This window comes from Symphalangus syndactylus, chromosome 8 (genome assembly GCF_028878055.3).
Source record: "Symphalangus syndactylus isolate Jambi chromosome 8, NHGRI_mSymSyn1-v2.1_pri, whole genome shotgun sequence".
Classification (NCBI taxonomy): Eukaryota; Metazoa; Chordata; class Mammalia; order Primates; family Hylobatidae; genus Symphalangus; species Symphalangus syndactylus.
The window spans coordinates 41,388,684-41,397,575 of NC_072430.2; the positions used below are offsets into that span (position 1 = coordinate 41,388,684).

General features: G+C 45.3%; 1 long non-coding RNA gene across 1 annotated transcript; it reads right to left on the reverse strand.

Moving 5' to 3' along the window:
- Positions 1 to 1,692: 1,692 nt before the first annotated feature.
- LOC129487639 (uncharacterized) lies at positions 1,693 to 6,612 on the reverse strand. The gene is made up of 4 exons (XR_008659405.2): positions 5,451 to 6,612; positions 4,783 to 4,893; positions 4,201 to 4,409; positions 1,693 to 4,072 (listed from the first exon to the last, which is right to left on the reverse strand). It is a non-coding gene; the product is annotated as an uncharacterized lncRNA (long non-coding RNA).
- Positions 6,613 to 8,892: the final 2,280 nt, after the last annotated feature.

Below are 8,892 nucleotides of genomic sequence, written 5' to 3' on the forward strand. Positions count from 1 at the left end.
TGAGCAATTCAACCCTCACCTGGGCATCGTGGCTTTTTCAAAAGGCCTTACCTTATTCCCAGTATGGCTTGAAGCCAAACATTTGCCTTATTAAATTTTAGGATTGACAGGAAGTTACGGCTCCTAGAGGATTTTTGTATCCACAAGCTGAATTTCTAGACTAAGACAATATTGTCCTAAGGTTAAATTAAGCAAGACAAAATTCCTTTCCTATGGAGGAAAATAAAGCAGGGTTGGAGGTTAGGGAATTCTGGGTGGTCAGAAGGGCCTTGCCCAAACAGGGGATACCTGAGCAGAGATTCGAAGAAAGGGAGTGAATGGTGTGAGTGTCTCAGGGAAGGACATTCCAGGACCTGAGGTGGAAGTGTGCTTGCGTATTGGAAAAACAGCAGGGGGGCCAGGTAGTTGGATACCAGAGGCAGCAAAAGTGGCAGGCGATGAGGTCAGTGAGGTAATGGCCCGGTCAGGGAGGGCCTTAGAGGCCACCATCAGGATTTTAGCTTTCATTCTGAAAGACACAGTGAGCCCATGGAGGGTTTCCCCTTCCACCTTTGTTCTTATCCTCTACCTCAGCTACTATTCATTTCTCCCATAGTACTTATCCAATTTTATACTTATTTTATTCGTTTACTGATTTATCTTTTTCCTGTTTCCCTCAATAGAATGTTAAAACCGTTTATACTTTTATTAATATATTCAACAAATGTTCGTGATGCATCTACCACATGCCAGGCACTAAGTACTGGGGATACAGTTAGTAAAAAGAAGTTTGACTTTTTGTCTAAATGAGATAGTGTATCAGCGTTCACTGCCTAACAAACTACCAGAAACTTCCATGATGCAAGCCATTTATTCAGCTCATGAGCCTGTGGGTCATCTGAAAGGTTCTTTGTGGATAGGCTGGGCTAGGCTGATCTCGACTAGGCTTGGTCGTGTGTCCTCAGACAGCTGGTAGGTTGGCTGATAATTGACTGGTCTGGCCTGGCCTTGCCTTGGGCATTTCTCCTCCACATGGTCTCTCATCTGCCAACAGGCTGGTCAGAGCGTGTTTATTTGATAGTGGCAGGATTCCAAGAGTAGGAGCAGAAGCATTCGAAGCCCTGTGGAACCCAGGCTCAGAGCTAGCACAGAACTCAGAACCTGCAACATTCTATTGGCCAAGGAAAGTCACAAGGCCAGCTCAGACTCAACGAGTTGAGAAACAGACTTCGATAGAAGAAATTTAAATAATTGTGTCAATTTCTGCAATCTCCTACAGATGAGAAGCCATTGGAGGTGTCAGAGCCAAGGAGTGACATGATCTGACTTAGGTTTTTAGAGGATCTCTCTGGACACAGTTGAGATTTCACGATAGGGGAGCAAAGTGGAAGCAGGGAGATGAGTCAGGATTTCAGTACTGGATTATTGCAACCATCCAAACAAAAGATGCTGGCAGCATAGGCCTGTTAGGCAGTGATGAAAGTGGTGAGAAGTGGGCCCTGTAAAAACCAAAGTCTGTGTTTCTCTTGTTTATAGTCATATGCTCAGTGCCTAACAGATGCCGAGTAAATGGTTTTCAAATGAATGAATGCACAAGTGAATTCCCTTTGCTCTTCATTTATGGCACTTATGACCTGCATTGTCTTATTTCATATCTCACCCCTAGTGTATTGAAAGCTCTTTCAGGACAATAATAGTCATATTTATGTTTCATTTGGTTTAAATTAACATTTATTTATCACCTATTATGGAGCAGAAATCTTAAATGTGAGTAAGACAGAGACTCTGCTCTCACAGAAAGAAGAAAACGTAGTCAAATAACCAAACAGGTTATTATAAATATTACAAGCGTTCTAAGTATTACAGCGGATGGATGAAGTTCTTAGCTCTTTGGACATCCTATCGTTCAACAAGTAAACACTTGTTGAATGAATGATTGCTTGATTCTGTCATTCCCAATCAATGTACTGATTTAATATTTAACAGAGACTAATGAGGAGAGAAATGCAAAATTAGTTTTTACATAGACGGGTCTTATTTAATAGTATTAATTATACATTATTTTTAAATATTAAAGACGAAAAAATAATAAATACTTATGTAGCCACCATTAAGCTGAAGAAATAAATTATGAATAGAGCCGAAGCTTCCTTCATCCCTTTCTAATTCCACTTCCTCCCCACCCCAGGTAACCCATTATCCAGACGTGGGGTTTATCATTCTTATGCGTTTTTCTATACTTGAACCAAATCTGTATGTATGCCTAAGCAATATATAACATTGTCTTGCAGGATTTTAAACTTTATACCTTGCTAATAGTTTTTATTTGATTTTCAGCATTGTATCTGAATGGTAAGGGCAAGGTTTGGGATATAGGCATCCCACTGATGTTATCCTGGAGAACTCCAGGAAGCTACCAAGTAACAGTTACAATAAAACTGGCATGTGCTCAGTGAACATCAGCCTAAAGCCTAAAGATAGTGCTAAGGTAGCGGTTGCTGGATACTACAAACCCTTATGCTGACAGCTAGCTGATATAGGGCCTGGTACAAATTAGAAAACAGTGCCACCTCTAGGTAGGCAACCTCATACCAAAGTGTATGGCCTGGCAAGTCCTCACTTGACCTCTCAGGTCAGAGCCCTTGAACAGTGAACAACCTGCACAACTATACCTAGCATGCTTGCCATATGCTACTTACTGTGTACCAGGAATAGTGTATGAATTGGCTCCATTGAATTCTCATGACAGTCATAGGAGGTAAGCACCATTTCCCCACCTCACCCCATTTTATGTATGTGGAATATTGAGGCACAAGGAGATTAGGTAACATTCCCAAGATCATACAGCTTGAAAAGTCACTGGAGCTAGGACTCAAACTCAGGCAATTTAGTTCAATGCTCATAAGCACCATGCTCTACCCCCTCTCGTTTTAATCTTCCCCAGGATTCCACAGAGCAGGTATTATAATTAGATTCTAAAATTTATATGCAATTAAGGCACAGAGAGTTTGATCATTTGCCCAAGGTCACACAGTTAGCAAGTGACAGAGTCAGGAGCAGTCTAACGTATTCAAACAGTGGACAACTGCCAAGATGCTACTCGGCTGCAGGCTGTCATTAGAAGAATGCCAAGAAATAGCCATACCTCCAAACCTCCTGCCCTTAGATTACTTTATTAGGCTTGGAACCCTTGTAATTGCTGTAATAATTACTAGGAACTTGGATATAGCTGTTTTACTTGGTATAAACTTTCTAGAAACACGTTCAGGAAAAAATTCAGAAGACCACTCCAGTTTGAAATAATGAAGGGTGGGGGAATGTGGGGCGGGGAGGGTCACATGTGTTAAAATGCCTGAATTGCCCTAAATTTTTAAAAGAAATATAGTTGGAATACTTTGGGATAAAAGACTCCTCAAAACACTCTGTGCGTTTATGACATTTTAAGAGTAAAGGTAGGCTGGGTGCGGTGGCTCATGCCTGTAATCCTAGCACTTTGGGAGGCCAAGGCAGGCAGATCACTTGAGGTCCAGAGTTTGAGACCAGCCTGGCCAACATGGTGAAACCCTGTCTCTACTAAAAATACAAAATAATTAGCTGGGCATGGTGGCGCACTCCTGTAGTCCCAGCTACCAGGGAAGCTGAGGCCTGAGAATTGCTTGAACCAGGGAGGCGGAGGTTGCAATGAGCGATCGCCCCACTGCACTCCAGCCTGGGTGACACAGCAAGACTCTGTCTCCAAGAAAAAAAAAAAAAAAGAGTAAATGTAGAGCCTCCTGTTTCAGTTATCTATTGCTACACAATGAATTACCCTAAACAACTTGAAATGATAAGCATCTATTATCTCACACAGTTTTTGAGAGGCAGGAATCTAGGAGCACCTTGGCTGAGTGGTTCTGGCTCAGGGTCTCTCATGAGGCTGCAGCCAAGTTATTAGCTGAGGCTCTGGTCATCTGCAGACTTGATTGGGACTAGAAGATTCATTTCCAAGATGGCTCCCTCATATGGCTGTTGGCAAGACATCTCAGTTCCTCCTCACATGAGTCTCCTCCCGGGGCTGCCTGAGTGTCCTTCCCATGACATGGCAACTGGCTTCCTGGAGAGTGAACAACAAAAGAGAGAGATAAAGAAAGAGAGAGAGAGAAAGAGAGGAGTTGCAGTGCCTTTTATGACCTAGTCCTCCATCTTTGTTCTACTCTTGGGGCCGGGTGGCATGGCTCATACCTGTAATTCTAGCACTGTGGGAGGCCGAGGCAGGAGGATTGCTTGAGTCCAGGAGTTTGAGACCAGCCTGGGCAACATGGTGAGACCTTGTCTCTACAAAAAAATTAGCTGGGCAGAGCTGAGGTGGAAGAATCACTTAAGCCCAGGAGGTGGAGGTTGCAGTGATTTGAGACTGAGCCACTGCATTCCAGCCTGGGCAACAGGCTGACCTAAAAAAAAAAAGTAGAAGGGAGCACTGAGTCCAGCCCACACTTGAGGGGAGGCAAATGAGTCTCTACCTCTTAGAGGGAGGAGTATTAAATAAGGAATTTATGGACTTAAAATCACCATATTCCCCAACTGATTTCTGAGGAGACATTTAGCTGGATGTAAGCAATCTGATATGAGGTCGAGGGGGAGTTGAGAGGCAGCATTCTGGTCCTGGCTTTGCCCCCAATTGACTCTGAGATTGTAGGAAGGTCTCCTTCCCTCTCTGGGCCACTGTTTCCCCAGGTGTAAATTTGGTGAGAGGGAATGGCAGAGAGGAAGAATGCTAGAGTCCACTTTGTGAATCTCAGTTTGGCAGAAGGAAGAAAACCCTACCTTGTTCTTTCATGGTTCTATTTTCTCTGGTTGAGAGCAACAGACCCTGCAGCCAGCCCGGTCTAGAAGATATCAGCAAGATACTTCACCTCTCTATGCCTCTTTTCATACCTAGAAGACAGGAGGATATCACACCACCAATATCATAGGGTCATTATAAGGATCAAATGAGTTAATGTTTGTAAAGTTCTTAGAATAGTCTCTGGTACATGGGCAACACAATATGAGTTTTTAACTTAAAAAAAAAAAAGCTTACACTGCTGTAATTAAATATGGCCAGCACAGAGCCCTGCAGCAAACTGCTTTCATGAGTAGATTGAAATGATGTCTAATTAGGGGTGACACAGCTGACAACCCATATAGCATGGGTTCTCACCAGTCAGCACAGTCCCTACCCCCTGCCGTGCCAAGCAAATAACCTTTTAGTTGCTGGATCTTGGGGAGGCTGGAAGGGGGGTGGTGCCAAAGGAGGGGAAGGAGGGAGGAAGGAAACTCCAAGGATTTAGGGAAGCAGCTACTTGTCAACCTCTATTTCAGCGTTTTAATACCAGTGCCTATTGGATCATCCTTTTTCAAAATCAGCAGCAGGATATACTGCACATAAATGGGTTCTTAAGGTAATTGAAAACATATTTTTTAAAAGTGCAACAAACCTGCTATATCCTTACCAGTTCAGTCCCCCTGTTCCTTTGCTATTCTCAGTGCCAGGACAAATAGAAACTTCAGTCCAACGCCTGGTGAATCTGCCCACTTCAAAGACTTCGAGATCTAATTGCCTGATATTTTACAAGAGCAGAGATGCTCTGGCCCAATCGTTAAGGAAACGAGAGCAGAAGAACCACGCAGAGCAGAAAAGAAGCCTCCTGGGAGTCTGTGGTGTGGCCCCCCTGGTCAGGCTCACTGCAGAACCGAGCACTTCTCCTTCGTGAGAATCATTTCAGAAGTCAGGCTTCCTTCCCTGGAAGGAGATGCAAAATCTCCCAAGGCCAGAAAGAAGATGGGAAATTCTAGCTTGGGACTTAGCCTCAGATATTCCAATGTAGGTGGCCTGGTGGGGGCCTGAGCGTGGGCGTCTTTTAAAAGCCCCCAACTGGCTCTGACACAGCGATTTGATGGAGGAGAAATCCTGCAGCGATTTCTCCAGTAGGGGGCAGTTTGTGGCCTCAGGGTAGAGCTGGGCTTCCGGGCCAAGAGGAGTAGACTCAGCGGGCCCTCTTTCGTCTCCGTTCTTTCTTTCTCACCTGCCTGGGGGCAGAAAGGAGCCGGGCTCCCTTGGCCTCATTAGCACCAACGGACTCCCGCTCTCTGAGGTTAACCAGCCCCGAATCTGTTCTCATCACCCGCCTTGAGCTCTCACTTGATCTTTTTGGGTTAACCCCCAGTTCAAGTCACCAATGCATGCCAAGCAAGAGCTTGTGAGAGGCAGGAAGTGTGAGCCGGTGCCCTCCGCGGCTGCCCGGGGCCGCTGGCGGTCTGGGTCTTTCGGGGCCACAGTGCGTTGCTTTCCCTCTGCAAGGCGGTTTCACTTTCCTAGAGCGCTGGCCCTGCATTCCCCAACAGCCCATCATCTAGTTATTAAAGATGAAACCCAGGGAGAAGAAAGGAGAATCTCCTGAGAGTACATGCAAATGTCCCCAGGCCCCCAGGGGCCCCACGCAGAGGGGGCTCGAGGCTGGGGGTGGGGGTGGCCTTCGGTCTGTGTCGCCTGCCCCACCAGACCAGAATTCCCAGGTTATCCCCACTCCCCTGATCCACTGATACTAAACTCACTCTTTTTTTATTTTTTCTGAGTTCCATCTGAGCGCCCCTTTGAGGGTTGACAGTCGCCTTTAAAAGAGTTGGCTGCCACTATTTAGTTATTTGAGCTAAAATAATAAAAATCCCCTAGCCGCTTTAATGTTTTTTTGGTGGAAAAAGCACATATGGTACATCTTCACTGCTCAGAAGATGGCTAAAGGGGATTTTTCTCAAAGTTTCCCAAACAAGTAGGGAAAACATTTACCTGAGGGCGGAGCCCTCCAGTAAGGGGGCCAGAGTGGGTGGCCAGGTGATGAAGGGGAAATCCCGCTCGGTGTGGCCTACAGTCCAGCCCTCTCCGGCTTTACAGCCTTGGAGGAAGCCTCTTAGGAGGGGTGTGGCTGCCCTTCATAAGGCCAGCCCCAGAGGGTTAGAACACGTTTCCTCAACTGTGGCACTCTTGACATTTTGGGCGGATAATTCTTTGTTGCGGCGGGCCATCCTGTGCATTTTAAGATGTTTAGCAGCTTCTCTGGTCTCCACCCACTAGATGCTGGTAGAACCTCAAGTTGTGAAAATAAAAAAATGTCTCTAGAATTGCCAGATGTCCTACGGGGAGGAAAGGCTAAATCGCCCCAGGTGAGAACCACTGGGTTAAAGAACATGCATCCAAAGCTCCTGTTCTCTTGGTCAGTCTGGGCCTGGTGGCTGCCTTATAAACCCCTTTGAAGCTCAGGAAATTTCTGGATAGATGCACTTTGCACCATGCAGCTTCTGGGTCTCCAGGTTGTCAACCTACTTCAACCTGTGGGTATGGCCATACTGACAGCACATCCAGCCAGCCACTGGCAGCAGCCAGAGTGGGCATCAGAGCTGCTTCCTGCAGGGCCTTCTCTTCCTGCACCTTTCAGACAGTAGGAAAGGCAGTGAGGCCTCTCAAAGGTTGAGAGAGGCCACTCCATTTTTCAGTTTCCCATCAGGTTAAAAATGAAGATATATCAAAATAAGGTTAACAAAAGATATGGTATGTTTTAAAAGTAATGTACTTATACTACAACCAGAAAATGATGGAATTTATATGAGTATTTAATTCCTGGGTCTCTGGAGGTGGTAGCATCAAGAACTGGAAAGTAACTCAAAAGCTGGGTAAATCTCCTCATCTGTCAGGCCTGGCTAAATATCTCAGGCTGGATATATGGCCTCACTGGAGTTAAGTGCTTTGAAAATGCAAGGCCTGAACCAAATGACTTTTCAGCATCCTTCCCTCACTCGCCCAACCCTGACAGCATACAGAGAAAGACATGGTCAAGGAAGAAAGCAGGAACATGAAAACAGCTTCTTAGCTTTGGGTTTCAATACGAAATCCAATATTCTGGCCCTGTCGCTTCATAACTATGTGATCTTGGACAATCACTTAAAACTCTGTGCCTCAGTTTCCTCATCTATATAATGGTGCCACCTCATACCATTGAATGTATTTAAATTGCTTAGTGCAATGATTAGTGCCCAGTAAGCATATAGTGCCTATTAGCTATTGCCGTTATATTTATTTTATGTAACCCATATAAAACTGGGTTACAGTTTAGAGTCTATACAGTTATAGAGTCTCATCCAATAGAAATATTGAAAAAAGAGAATAAGGCAGGGTGGGGTGGTGCAAACCTATGATCCCAGCACTTTGTGAGGCTGAGTCAGGAGGATCACTTGAGCTTAAGAGTTCAAGACCACCTCTAAAAAAAATTTTTTTTAAGTAGCTGGGTGTGGTGGTGCACACCTGTAGTTCCAGTTACTCTGGAGGCTGAGATGGGGGGATTGCTTGAGCCTGGGAGATCAAGGCTTCAGTGAGCCCATGCTGCTGCACTCTCTCTTGTCTGGGCAACAAGAGAGACCCTGTCTCAAAAAAAAAAAGAAAAGGGAAAAAGGGAATATCATCACATACCAACTTTCTATAAAAATCCTTTTTCTGGACAGGCACCATGGCTCATGCCTGTAATCCCAGCACTTCGGGAGGCTGAGGTGGGTGGATCACCTGAGGTCAGGAGTTCAAGCCCAGCCTAAAAATACAAAAATTAGCCGGGCATGGTGGCAGGCACCTGTAATTCCAGCTACTAGGGAGGCTGAGGCAGGGGAATCACTAGAACCCGGGAGGTGGAGGTTTCAGTGAGCTGGGACTGTGCCATTGTACTCCAGCCTGGACAACAAGAGCAAAACTCTATCTCAAAAAAAAAAAAAAATCCTCTTTCTACAGTTTTCCCTTGAAAGTCACCCTTCTCATGGCTTCTGTGCCTGTCTACCCCTTCCCTTCTGAGGCTTTCTGTGTTACTGCTCCCAAACCTCACAGCACTGTTACCTTTATTCCTCCTTTGCTGAGCA